This window comes from Sinocyclocheilus anshuiensis, unplaced genomic scaffold (genome assembly GCF_001515605.1).
Source record: "Sinocyclocheilus anshuiensis isolate Anshui unplaced genomic scaffold, SAMN03320099.WGS_v1.1 scaffold181, whole genome shotgun sequence".
In the NCBI taxonomy this organism is placed as follows: Eukaryota; Metazoa; Chordata; class Actinopteri; order Cypriniformes; family Cyprinidae; genus Sinocyclocheilus; species Sinocyclocheilus anshuiensis.
This window is the reverse complement of record NW_015540898.1, coordinates 803,036-818,412: the sequence shown is the minus strand read 5'-3', so window position 1 is coordinate 818,412 and position 15,377 is coordinate 803,036. Positions and strand designations below refer to the sequence as shown.

Sequence of the window (15,377 nt, the reverse complement as noted above, 5' to 3'; positions counted from 1 at the left end):
CAGAAGGTGTGACACACTGAAGGTTGACCACACCTTCTGGCTTTAATTTAGTTCCACCATACGCCACCAGCATAGTTGAAGTCGGTTGCAACAACGCTGTTTCGTGCAGAGATTGATAAATGTCAAGAGGTATAATATTGGCTTCTGCTCCAGAGTCCAATTTGAACTTCACTGTCACATTTCCAATGTCTACATCTGTGTGCCATGCGTTCTGTACAGAGCCGCGGGTCTCTTTTAGTTCAACTGACCCGATGAATAATGAATCAACAGTGACATTTCTATTGTGTTTAGTCTTTGTGTATTTTTGTTGAGACATGCACACTGAGGCAAAGTGATTACGTTTTCCACAGGCATGACTTCCACACTTTTTGCAAATGAATGAATCTGCTTTTTGCTGTTGAGATGATGTTCTTTCATATCTCTTGTTCTGTTTTGCATCATCTTTTGCCTTCTTTTTAATGACGTGAACAGTTTTACTCTGCTCTCCCATTGCTTGAATCTGTGTTTTATTTTTTTTACTATAGCAGACTCACTTCAGTCAGGATGCGCTCACTTTCTTCGTCAAGTCTCAGTGCTGTCAAACGCAGGCTCGAGTTCGTGAAACGACTCTCTTCTGACACCATGTAGTGTTTCTTCTAGTGCAGTGTATCCGATAGACTACGTACACGGAGAGTTATAACTCAGAACCACATGTTTATTACAGAACACCAGCAGCTCCTGCTGCTAACCCGCTCATGCATGGTACAGTCTCACTCGTCTGACCCAGTAACCCCCCACAGTCAACCCCTAGGTGGCCCTCTAGTGGAGTCAATATGCAATTACATCATAAATGCATATAACACTACACCACATCCCCCTTTTTTCACAGAAAACAATACAAGCTATAAACAGGATATATGAACACTGAATATAGATCTTAAAGTCCTCGTAACAGGGACATTTTCTTTCTTATTTATAGCAAACATCTTGTCCCATAAGCAGTTTAAATCTTAAGCATGCTTTTAAAGACTGGTTTTATTTTTAAAGGAATAGTTGAGAGTTCACAGACTGCACTTCCCTAGGCACCTGTCTGCAGGCAAGAGATGGCAAACTTTCAGCTGTTCACAAAGAGCAGAGAGCTCACGTACGCCATTTGTCGAAATCTTTTAGTAGTCTGCATAGAGAGCATAACTCGTCAGATCCACTGCAGTCTTTTTGGGGTGCTTTCACACTTGGTTCGATTGCCTGGTTACATCATCCAAACGCACCAAACTCTGAAACCAAACGAACCCGGGTGTGCACCAAAAGTGCTAGTGTGAACGCGCCCTTAATGCACACATTAGCATGTCATTAGTTTATTAGTTAAAGGGGTCATATGATGCAATTTCAAGTTTTCCTTTCTCTTTGGAGTGTTACAAGTTGTTCATGAATAGATGAGATCCCTAAAGTTGCAAAGACTAAAATCTCAAACCCAAAGATATATTTAATATAAAAGTTAAGACTTGTCCACGCCCTCCTAAAAGCCTCGTTCTAACATGCCCCCACATGTCTACGTCACTGTGTGGGAAGATTTGCATAACACCGCCCAAATGTTCACGCAAAGAAAGAAGGCGTAACTTTGATTCTCGCTGTAGTATTGTTGCCGCCGCTGCCATGTCGTGGAGACGCTGTGTTTCGTTGTGAAAGCAAAACTACTTTGTTTGGTCTTCCAAAAGAGGACACAACTAGAAATCAGTGATTAAGTTGTATTTACAACACTGTTCCAGAACAGACCTGGGAGAGTAGCCTACAATGCCCTGGCTGTTCACAAAGGTTGTTTCTATAAAGTGGGGCAGTTCCAACTTTGCAATTCATCCCAACCCAAATATGGACTAACCCAACTGTTGGGTTAAATTTTGGTAATAATTTTAATCCAACAATTGGATTAGTCCATATTTGACCCAAAATTGGGTTGAAACAACCCAGCATTTTTTAGAGTGTAATAATATAAATTAATAATATAATATTAAAATATAAATAACAATTTTTAAACACACTGAATTATCGAAAGCTTACAAATTTTTGAACGATTACAATTTACGTTTGCTAAAAGTTGCTAAATGATGTTGTGATGTCATTGAGGGATGACGTCATTACGTAATCACGACGCAAAATTGTCAAATCTCAGCAAAAACATATATTTTTATATGTTCATTTAGATTTGTTCGTAATAATATAAATGAATAATATAATATTAAAATATAAAAAATTTTTTTTAAATACACTGAATTATCGAAAGTTTACACATTTTTGAACGATTACAATTTAAGTTTTTTTATTATTATTATTAGCTAGTAAACAAGTAAAACTACAAATTCTGAACAATTACACTTTTAAGCAGTGTACTGGTAGTTAGTTAGTATGCTACACTCTAAGAAAAGTCTGTAAAAAAAAAAAGTGCACAATCTACTATGTTAATATGAAGGAATTTTCTGTATTGATTTTTCCACAGGTTCTTTTTTTACCTGCATTTTTAATTACGCATTTTCGGGTTACAACAGATAATGTTCTGGAAAATTACTAGCACCTTTTCCATTTTTCTACAAATTTTTCTTACAGTTAGTAAGTACACTGTAAGAAAAATATGTTGAAAAATGGAAAAGGTGGCAAAAAAATGGAAAAACAACCTTGCTAAATGTTGCCAAATAAATTTTTTAAAATAACGAAATTTGTTGTTGCTAGGTGCTTTTGGAAGAAAAAGTTGCTAGGGTAGTCTGAAAAGTTGCTAAATTTAGCAACAAAATTGCTAAGTTGGCAACACTGATCACAGTATGGTGAGGGGCATAACATTTCCGTCACACGCTTGAGGTATTCGGCCAATCACAACGCACTGGATAGCTGGCCAATCACAGCACACCTCGCTTTTCAGACCGATGAGCTTTGTAAAAATCGACGCATTTCAGAAAGGCGGGGCATAGAGGAGAAAAAATAATGTACAGTATGTGAAAATTATGTGTTTTTTGAACCTTAAACCGCATAAACACATTTTATTACACCAAATACACAAAATAATGTTCTTTTTAGCAACGTCTTATGACCCCTTTAACTTAATCCTTTTACTTGCTTAAATACTCATATGTAAAGTTTTAATATACAGAGATTGTATTGTGTCATACATTTTGGCACTTAAGTCACACTTAATATTATAGTTTTAATCTTAAATACATGAGCAGTAAGTGCTTATGTCCTTCAGTAACAGTTCTGTTGAAGGACTGCTGATGTCTGAAGGGTCCAGCAGAGGGGGTTCATACACTGTATTCCAAAACTACATTGACCCCCACTGACTTTCACTGTATGGACAAAACTCTTTTTCAAAATATCATTGTTTTTTTTTGTTTTTTTTTCACAGAACAAAGAAAGAAAGTCATAAAGTGTTGGAATGACACAGGGGTGAGTAAATGACAGCATTTTTATTCTTGGATAAACTATTCTTCTAAGGATCACCTCACAGTTTAATGTAATAATGTATAACTGAATTTTTATTTAAATGTGTAGTGCTGATGAGAGTTAACTATTCAAAAAAACACTAAAATAGTTTACATTCATCATACATCAAAAAGGCAATGCACTTAAAAAAAAAAAATTTTTTAAGTTCTTTTCCACTAGTTACAGATCACAAGATTTCACCTGCATTTACTCCATATTAGAGATCTCTAGTTTTAGAATTAATGTAGTGATGTAGGCAAAAGAATCATTCAGTACATCAAATTAATTTATATTGCTTGGACAAGTTTTCTTAGATTTTTTTTTAAAATGCTGTGTTGTAAATACAGTATAACAGACGCTCAAGCCCTGTTCACACTGCCAGTGAATATTCAGAGAGCTCGTGATGTCCGATGCCATGAGGAAAAGCCACCAAGCAAACGGTGATATTCAGCAAACAAAATTCGTTCATACTGGCGGTATGAATGGGGCTTAAAGGCCGAATTCCCTAAACAGTTGGGCCACTTTAGTGTGTGGTATTTCAAAAAGTGGTGTCTTATTCACTAACCATCCAGTTTCCAGCTGTTAAATGTGTATTAAATATTTAAATGAAGTCATTGTCATTCTTCTCAAGGCAAACGCACCTCCTAGCATCCCAACAGGCTCAATGTACCCACTAGCTGATCATGACTCATTTTCTACCGGTTTGATCATGATGTGAATTCCATTGAGTGATCTGAGCATGACTTGAGGGATCATCTTCGGGGTGTGCTGGGGGTCTTTAATCAGCCGGTATTTCTTCAGTGTCAGTGCCACTGCGACTTTCATCTCATTCATCTCATTCTGTCCGATGCAGTTTCTGTAATCATATACACATCAGAAGCTAATCTACATCATTCCTTTCTTGAAATAAACACTGTATCTTTTTTCTATCTGAAGCAAATATGTTTGTGTTAGTAGTGAGAAGTAAAAATTCAGAAAAACTTCTGATTCACAAATCAGACAACACTTTTGGATATAGCTCAGTGAAGTGGGCTGTTTTATAGTAGTTTATTTAATCACAGTCATAGATAAATATTGATTATAACAATACTTGAAGAAAGAAAAAATGAAGAAAGAAAATACAACCACTGAACATTAGCATATTTTAAAAGAGTACTTATTATGGAAATATACTTTCCAAAATAAATAAATGCAGATTACACGCAATTAAACTGAATGTAATGTTTTCAGACACTTAATTGCATGTAATCTGCAATTAAATTTAAATGTTTTATAGTTTAGATTTATATTCAATGCAGTTAGCTGAATGTTAGTGTTTTTGACCCACAGTACTTCTTTATATGTAATTTCATAATTATTTCTATTCTCTTTGAATATGGTTAAAGTGTTGCTGCTGAATGCACTGACAAGCATTTATGATCAACTAAAATATACTTTATTGTAATTTCAATAAAAAATAAACTTGTATGTCATGTATTTAAATGTTTAACTTACACATTTGTAATGAAGTTTCAATTTAGTATATTTAAAATAGTATATTAAATGCAATATCGAATAACATGCTACAGTTACAATTATTATAATCAAGTACTTTGCATGTGCTTTAGTATGTTAGTCAACACATCAAAATAAGTGTACTTTGAAGCATCTTTCTTATTAAAACATAATTTCAAATTTAGAATAATTTTTAATTTGACATTTTTACAAAGTGCACTTTTTTATTTCATTAATAGTATATTATCTACATGTACAGTTATTTAAAAATATATACGTTGAAGATTTGAAGTACACTACAAGTGCAGATTCGATACAATTAAGCACACTTCTTTTTCACAAGCATAGCCAACTAGGTAAATCTTTTCCAACTAAAATCTTTCTCAAAAGGACCTGCACTATCAGTTGCAATATTGCTGTTTGCTCTCATCAGAGGTGAACTGAGGTCAGAGACACAAACGCATGTAATGGAAAAGCTCACACAGGAGAAGTTCTGTTCTTCATGCAACTATTTTCCATAAAACAGCAGTTCACAGTGACGTGTCAAACTGCTGGAAGGACAAAAACATCATACATTTATCTTAATGCTGTGCTGAAGTTTTTCTGACCGCATCAGAGGGGAAGATTTTATGTGAAGAATGACTTAGTTTACTACTACAGTATATACTATACTATATGAGTACAGAAAACTCCTATGAGCTACTTTCATCATCATTTGATGTTTTTTGAAGCTGGACAAACGTGGTTACTATGAACTGTCCTTGTACATACAGAGCTACTTGAAAAATCATCCTCTTCTGTTCTATAGAAAACAAAACATATAAGAGATTAAAAAAAATAAAAAAGGTAATTGCGACTTTAAAATTCTGACTTTTTTCTCAGAATCATAATTGCGGGATATAAACTCAGAATGACAAGATATAGGCTACTGTAAAAATTTAATTGCGGAATAGCGAGATATAAAACAAGATTTGCAAGATACTGTATAAACTCGCAATTCTGAGAAGAAAAGTCTCGCAATTGCGAGGAAATATCTGAATTTTAAGAAAAAATTCTCAGTTACTTTTTTACATTTTTTATTCTATGGTGGAAACGGCTTCAATAAATAACAGCATGCACGTTTTGAACGTACAGTTTCATTTTTGAGCAGAAAGCTTTTTGTTTTATTACTATTATTTTTTTTTAAAGAATCGGCATTGCCAGTTTGCTCTCATGAGGGCTGAAATGCGGTCGGAGCCACAGACGCTCCAAACTCCAAACCAAAGAGCAGCTCTGTTCTGTGTGGCTGAAATGTGAGTGAATGACCTACTTGCTAAACCGCTCATGTCTCTTCAACAAACCTGGGTCCAGCAGAGAAGGGCACAAAAGCATGCGGTGACCTCTTAGCAACGTTCTCCAGCAGAAACCTCAACGGATCAAATACCTGTGGACAACACAACACATTTAACACATTTAGAAGAAATAAAAATATTACATTTAAGAAATAAAAACATCAAAGAAATCTTTACATACATTGTAAAAATTGGTAACCGGCAGTTGTTACCTTCAAGACCTATTTCTACTTGATTTAAGCCATAAAAATGAGTTTTGTCAGTATAAAGTAATGCATTTGGGTTGATTCAGTGATATTAAATCATATTTCTGAGTTGAATAAAACCAGTTAATTTAGATGTTATTTCAGTGACTTTTTAAATATATTTACATACACAAACATTATAATACTTTGTAAGTCTTATAATATTTTCTTCTGATGAGAAATATTACAAGCATAAAATATAAGGTTTATGGTTAAAATATGGTTTTGTTTATAAACCGCATTAAAACATATTCAATTATTTTGGTGATGTGTATTTTGATTATATTACAGTGGGGTCCAAAATTATGAGACCAAAATCTGAGATTTAAATCTAATTTAAATTGGGAAATAATTTATGATTTAGATTTTTAGATTAAATCTATGACAAAATGAATTTAAAAAATGGTTATGGTTATAGAATTGGTTATGACTTTGCTATTTCTAAAGAACTAATCAGAGTAAACGATTGTCATTGATCGTTTGACTCTTTGTGCAGACGGTCATGACAACTCAAATCATGCTGGAAAACATAATCATCAGTTTTTTTTTCATGCAGCTCCAGTGCTGCTGTTATTAAAATGAAATAAAGACTCACTAGATACTAAGACATACTAATTCTCATTCATTTTCACTTTAATTGTTTTGCTGCTAAAATATTTTGTAATTAAAAAATACAAATAAAATGCAAATAGAGCACTTTCACAACTTTGGACTCCACTGCATACTTCTTTTATTTATTTATTATTATTATTATTATTATTATTATTCAGTCATTGTTCTGTTGTAACTTAGCTATTTTATGTAGTGACTCGTGAGTGATATTTCAGATGTAAAGAATACACACATACATATGGATTCTCCCATACTGTGGTATTCATGTGGATCCCATAAATGTTAATTCCAATAATACAACCTGTGGAAGAGTAAAACAGTGTTTTAAGGCATCCAGAGATGTATTCAGCCTACGTTCACTGTTTTGTGATGAACTGATAATATTCTGTGTCATATGTCATGTAACTGAACAACAAGCAGCCAGGTTAATGTTTGATCAGATGTTCTCAGATGAGTTAGAGGTCATCATGTCTGTTTATAGGTGAACAGGGCATAAAGCAGTAGGCAGCAGTCTGTCAAAATTCATACTAACTGGAGACCAAAACAATGAAAACATTAATCGAAATATTACATCAAGGACAGCCTTGCAAGTGTGTCCACGTTGGCTTATGCTGTTGCTTCTCACAAAACATTTGGGTTTTTATGTCTGATGGATTTGGGGTAACTATATGGTCCCTTTTTGGACCAATAATGGGCTTAATCAACCAAAAATATAGATTCTGTCATCAACCAATTTTCAGATTGCTCTAAAAATGTCTTCTTGCAATGAAATTGGATGGTGACCAGTGATTGTTGTGTTCCAAAAGGACAAAAAGTGCCTTAAAGGGGTCCTATTATGCTCTTTTACAAAGTCTTGATTTTGTTTTGGGGGTGTACTAGAACATGCTCTCATGCTTGGTGGTTTGAAAAACGCATTATTTTTCACATAATTTACATTATTAAAATACCTTTCTCCCCATCCTGGCACAAACGGCTCGATTAGTTCCGGCTTTGATGAAGGTCCGCCTTCCGAAAAACAAAATGTGTTGTGATTGGTTAGCTGTCCCAGTGCGTTGTGTTTGGCAAACAGCTTAGACGGTGTTTCAGTACTGCCCCGCCCCTTGATCCGTCTTTCAACAAAAGCTTTTTGGCGAATCCGCCAAACGCTGTAGTCCAAACGAGCCGTTCGTTGTAGTTCTTGAAAAGGGATTTTTTAAAAACGAAATATCTCCCTTTGGAGTGGACTTTGAGATTTGTAACTTTCTAGATCTTTTTTATGCCCAAACATACACACTACGCACTGACTAAAATTAAAAAAGTGAAAAAGCATAATAGGACCCCTTTAAAACACCATAAAAGTACAGTAAAAATTGTATATGACTTGTGCACTTGCCTGTTTTAGTCTTATGATCACTTTGTGTGAGGAAGAAACTGAAATATCGGCCTACCTTCAGGTACAGTCCGTCCATCAAAGAAAGTCAAGGGTTTAGTCAACTTTCGTGATATTGCCGGGACAGGAGGCAATGTCATATTTGACAATGCATCAAGTATTTTTCAATTCAAAGTTCATAATGTAAGAAATCCAAACACATCAACTCATAACACTTCAACTCATAACCCTTTCAAATAACTTATGTGTATGTTAATGTCCTTGAATATAGGGTTCAAAAGAAAGATGATTGATGTTTGTGTGTGTGTGGTTGCGGTGTGGGTTAGATGTCCGCTAAACCAATTTTTTTCCAAGAGCCGATGGTGATTAAATGGCTTCGTTGAGGAGGAAGAATGAACTGTTCAAGGCCTACCTGGAGTCCAATGTACAGTCAGAGGGTTGTGGTCTGTCAAAGACAAGATGAAACTCACTCACAGTTACAATGTTCCAATCCCGCGTAGCTCAAACACAGCGGAATAACGAATGGCACAGCGAACATCCGGACACCCATCCACTGTGCAGCCAGCAAAATTCTCGGTAATCTTCAGTCTCGTTGTTGCTTTGTCGGTGGCATTACTTCTCAGTATTTAATATCTGATGATTCAGCTTCCGAACGTCCCAAACACAACTAGAAAAGGAACAGCCTACAGGAATTGAAATAATCCAAGCACTCCGCAGTGGAACAAACAAAGCTCTCATAACACGGTAATCTTCATTCTCATCATTTCATTTTTGGTGCATTTTATACATCCAGAGACTCCAAGCAGTTCAAACACTCTCACACTCTGTACAGCAAACGAAAAAACTCTTACTCTCAGTGCAGCGAACAAAGCCCTCACTCACACGCACACGTACCTGTGCCTAAATGGATTTGATTGTCTTAATTTCCTTCAGTCTTCTGACTCTTCCTACAGCACTGCATTTTGGTCACAGTAGTTCATTTCCGTTACACTCCTCCCCTGTCGGACAAAGCATCTCATAATTCTTCATGAGATGTTGAACCATTAAAATCCTAAGAATTCTTTGTCCTCATCTGAGGATTCCTGGAAGAGCTAGATAAGCTTCTTGTGCTTCTAGTTCAGTGGCAGTTGTAAAGCGGGGCTTTAAATAGCAAACATGAACAACTCTTCACCTGTAGATTCCAGTGCTATTTGGTAATTCACTGGCTTCGTTTGTTGGATTACTCGGTAGGGTCCTTTCCATTTTGGTTCAAGTTTAGCGGTGAAATTGTCCTTTGCACTGGACTGCGGGAAGTGTCTCATCCATACCCTGTCTTTTTCTTTGAATAAGATGTCCCATTGATTCTTATTGTAATTCCGAAGCCGTCTTAGATGTGCTTTCTTACAGTTCTCCTTTGCTCTTGCCTGCAGTTGATTTAAGTGATACACAGTGTCATAGTGGGGTGCATCGGATGACAGATCATGGCTTTTACCTTTCAGAAGCTTGTCCATCGGCCCCTGTAGCTTCCTTCCTAAGTGGAGTTCTGCGGGAGACATTCCCGTGGTTTCCTGCACTGTAGAGTTAATGGCAAACCTAATTTGGGTAGGTATTGGTCCCATAATTTATGATTGTCTTCTACATATGCTGCAATCATACTTTTACACAAACTTTGTACCTCCATCGGACACCAGACAGTCTAGGACTCCCCATCTGGTTAGTATCTCTTTTCTAAATAGTTGCAATAGTCTTGGCTGTAGCTGTACAAATGGGAAACAGTTCTACTCAACGAGTGAAGTAGTCAACAAATACCAAAAGGTAGTCATTCTGATGGGTGCTATGGTCCCATGATGTCTACACCCAGGATCTGATTTGGTCATAGTTTTAAAGATCCCTGCATGTCCACTTGTGGGGTTACAGTGATAATGTTCCAGTACAGACAGTTCAAGATCTTTGGGGAGGAAGATTTGACGGTGTGAATGATTCTCTGACAGTGTTTTTAGATATATCTTATCTTCGATGACTTCTTTCTTTGCCTGCTGACCTCCTTTGTCCTCCTTTGCCAGAGTTTGGAATATGTGCACAATCTCTAGGTCTCTGTGCTGTTTCTCCCAGATTAGCTCATTTGTAACTGGAAGAACATCCACATCCTTTTGATTTTAATACAAATTACAGCTTGTATGGGGGTAATCCGCAAAAGGGCATCACAAGCTACATTTAATTTCCCTGTCAGCCTGTCAGCAATCTTGCAGCAGCATTCTAGACAATTTGCAATCGAGACAAAGTGGACTGACTAATCCCCACATACAGGGAATTACAATAGTCCAGACGTGAAGACACAAATGCATGCATCACTCTCTCGAAATCATAAAACGACAAAAATGGCTTGACCTTTGTTAGTGTTCTTAATTGAAAAAAGCCTGATCTGACGACAGCATTGATCTGTTCGTCAAATTTTAATGGCTCATCAAAAAGTACCCCTACATTTTTTACCATGGATTTGCCATGAATAGATAAAGGTTTCTAAATCAAACTTAGGGGACCCATATGTATTTAGGGGTGCAAACACAATAATCTCTGTAGTCTTAAGAAAGAAAAGTGGTAAGGAATGAAGACTCAAATTCACGCCAGGTAGTTATCGTAGTTCTGGCTACCTCCCACCAATCCCGTGCGGTGCCATGTAAGACCGTTCTAAAAGTAGCTAGGATTTCAGGATCAGCCAGAGGATGTGATGGAAGAAAATCAAAAAGCTCATCTTAGCTTTTTTGAAAGTTTTGCTGGACAGCTTTAATATCTTGCTGTACCTCTTGTTGAAGCTGCTCTACCATGAAATTAATATTTGATGCTAAAGATTTTTTTGAGCTCATCCTTCATTAGCAACTTCACTGTTTTTACAATTTGGTCAGTCTCCGTCTTAGTCTGCTGCTTGTTATTTGATAAAATTTATGAAATCTTCAGTAAGCTCCTACTTGCTGCATTGCAGTATGGTCACTGTAGTTCATTTCCGTTACAGATCACAATCAATTTTCTTAAAATCTGAGCATAGTTAAGTCCAACTGGCTCATTTGGCATTTGTACTATACATTGTTAAAGGGGTCATATGATGCGATTTCAATTTTTCCTTTCTCTTTGGAGTGTTACAAGCTCTTGGTGCATAAAGAAGATCTGTAACGTTGCAAAGACTTTTATTCTTTATAAAAGTTCAGAGTCAGCCACACCTACCTAAAACCGCTCGTTCTAACACGCCCCCACATATCTACCTCACTATGTGGGAAGATTTGCATAACGCCGCCCAAATGTTCACGCAAAGAAAGAAGGCGTAACTTTTAGTCTCGCTGTAGTTTTGTTGACACTGCAGCCATGTCGTGAAGACGCTGTGTGCTTTGTTGTGAAAGCGAAACTACTTTGTTTGGTCTTCCAAAAGAGGACGATATCCGCTTCATCATGCCTGGAGCTGATCTGTGCTGGTCGCTGAGGAAATACTTCAACTTTGCGCTGTGGATCGCCGGATCGGCTTTCTGCACACGCAAACAAAGCCAAAACCTAGATATTTTAGGCAATATAGAAATCCTGGCCAGGACGCTTCCTGGGAAAATGGCACGTATGGTCATCCTAGATTATGTCAATGATTTTTCTGTGAAATGCTTTGGGTCTTAAAATGAAATGAGATGCAGTACCTGCCAATTGTAAAGTATTTAATTCATCGCTTAATTCAACGATTTATTTTCATTGAATTTTCTGGAAAATTACTATCTTGATATATATGTTAGGGCAGTGCATTTAATTGAATTTTAGTTTAGTTTTCGATTCCAACAATTATTAAAAGATGATAATTGAGATGAAATGATTATCAGACATACAGTGAAGACTATGTAATGTTTAATTCAACAACTGTTTATTTTATTCAATTTCTGTAGTATATTATTGGCTGAAAACTAAACTGTTAGATAGATTTGCATGACAAAACAAAGCATTATTTCATTTCTATCTTTTTTTCTATTGTATTTGTCCTTTTGTTTGTAATCTTCTTCCTTTTACTGTTAACTTGTCTTCAGTAATTGTTGGAGGACTTATTTTTACTTACATTAGTTAGCCTAGTATTAGTTTTTGCTGTGGTATCCAAATTGTTATCGAGAATTGTGAAATTTCGTTAGTATCTAAAATTGTGTTATCATGGCAAACTTAATTTCCAGCAAAATATACTTGATATACACTCACCGGACACTTTATTAGGTACAACTGTTCAATTGCTCGTTAATGTAAATATGTAATCAGCCAATCACATGGCAGCAGTTCAGTGCATTTAGGCATGTAGACACGGTCAAGTTCTGCTGAAGGTCAAATCGAGTATCAGAATGGGGAAGAAAGGTGATTTAAGTGACTTTGAATGTTGCATGGTTGTTGGTGGTCTGACTATTTCAGAAACCGCTGATCTACAGTTATTTTCACACATAAGCATCTCTAGGGTTTACAGAGAATGGTCTGAAAAAGAGAAATATCCAGTGAGTGGCGTTTCTGTGTGTAAAAATGCCTTGTTGATGCCAGAGGTCAGAGGAGAATGGCCAGATTGGTTCGAGCTGATAAAAAAGGCAACAGTAACTCAAATAACCACACAATATAACCAAGGTTTACAGAAGAGCTTATCTGAATGCACAACACACCAAACCTCCTATCAGCTAAAAACAGCAAACTCAAGCTACAATTCACACAGGCTCACCAAAATTGTGCAAAAGAAGATTGGAAAAAGGATGCCTGGTCTGACAAGTCTTGATTTCTGCTGCCACATTTAGATGGTAGAGTCAGAATTTGTCATGAACAACATGAAAGTATAGATCCATCCTACCTTGTATCAATGGTTCAGGCTACTGTTGGTGGTGTAAAAGTGTGAGGATAATTTCTTGGCTCACTTTGGGCCCTTCAGTACTAACTGGACATCGTTTAAACCCCACAGCCTACTTGAGTATTGTTGCTGACCATGACCAACTGTCACAATCCGTGTTCTGCATCTTGTGTTTTGTAAGGACTTTTATGTTGAAATGTAGGTTTAGTTTTTTTTTGGTTCATGCTTCCTTCCTGTGTTTGGTTTATGTCTCTCCTGTAACTAATTATCCCCATGATCTCTGTGTATATAAGCCCTTGTGTTTCAGTCATGTTTTGTGAGTCGTTGTTTTTCTGTTTTCAGAGTTCTTTGTTCTTGTGGATTTTTGCCTGTTTCTCAGTTCTGCACTATCTGTATTTATAACTGTTATTAAAACATGCGTGCAAGTGGATTTTCCATCTAGTAATGGCTACTTCCAGTAGGATAACGTGTCGTCACAAAGCTCAAATCATCTCAAACTGGTTTCTTGAACATGATAATGAGTTCACTGCACTCAAATGGCCTCCAAAGCAGTGTTAATTTCATTAACAAAGACATTTTTCTGTGACTAAGATGAGACATTGACAAGCTAAAACTAATATCTGATGATAAAAACGAACAAGGACTAGAATGTTGTTGTTGTTGTTTTTTTTGAGGAATATCAGACATTCAAAATACATAATCCCTTTATATAGGCTAACTGTCAAAATGTCCCTGTCATTGGATTGGATAAAGGGGTGTTTGCATATCTAATCTCAAACAGTTGGTGGGTAGGCTAAAAAAACTCAAACTGACAAGCTGCAACAATGGCTTCAGCACCTGAAGGGTTAGGAAGGAAATGGAGAGAAGCCCTTTGGCTATAAATTAGGTAGGAAAGAATACCACAAATCTTAATGTATGATCCTACCTTATAAATTAGCAAGTACAACACAGCATGATGATATCCAACGAAGAAAAAAGGGATATGTAGAAGTGCTAAGAGTGCAATGTCAATACAACCTGTTACCTTGATTCAAATTTCTCATAAGCTTAATTGAATTGGTCTAAAGAGAGAAAAGTTATAATGACTATGTTTGCCTAAAGACTACATATAAAATAGCTACCAAAAGTAATGCTGGAAACTGCAGTTTGACTTAAAGTAATGACTAAAAGTTGACAAAAATACTTTTTGACGACTAAAACTATGAAAGACAAAAAATGACTAAAAAGATTAAACTAATAAGTATTTTCGTCTGAAGATAAAGACTAAAACTACATCAAAAATGGCTGTCAAAATTAACACTGCTCCACAGTCACCAGATCTCAATCCAATAAAGCACCTATGGGATGTGCTGGATCATGGATGTGCAGCCGATAAATTTGCAGCAACTAATAAATTTGAGACATCACTGTCAGGATGCTTTGCTAGGGGTTGTTTCTTGATTCAGACTTGACTGACCGACTGGCATTCTGACACCACAAGCTTCATGCTTTCTAACCTTACCTCCATTTTTTTCCTTCTGTGTTGCAATTTTTCTGCTTTTTCAGAAGTTTATATCAGTAGTCACATATTCATAACTGTGTCCACACAGTCTGTTTACAATGTCTACCACTGTAACATGTTTACATCTACCAATGTGTTTATACAGTGTGTATGGGTGAACGGTTTGCTGATGTCAACGTTGTGGATCGAGTGGTCCATGGTGGCAGTGGGGTTATGGTATGGGCAGGTGTATGTTATTTACAACGAACACAGGTGCATTTATAAACCAATTATAATTAATTAAGTTGCTTAAACAACTATAAAGAAAACAGCATCATGTTTCTATGCATAGTTTAATACAAAGGGCCGAAAGCCAATCACACAGAGTACATTTTTCATTTAAAAACATGAGATGCAGTGGGATGGGGAAAAACCCCCGCCATATAGTCTCAATATACGTTTTATTCAAAGTTAAACTTGCATTAATTTTACATGGCTTTCAAAACATGCGGCTCCTTTGTGCGAGATGCAAGTGCAACGGTGATAGATGTCCCTCTAGAAAATGCGCGAAATATGTGTTCTGTGT

At 36.3% G+C, this 15,377-nt stretch overlaps 1 pseudogene; it reads right to left on the bottom strand.

The window, feature by feature from the left end:
* Positions 1 to 4,123: 4,123 nt before the first annotated feature.
* Positions 4,124 to 15,377, bottom strand: part of LOC107689011 (cytochrome P450 4B1-like) — a 20,132-nt pseudogene continuing 8,878 nt past the window's right edge.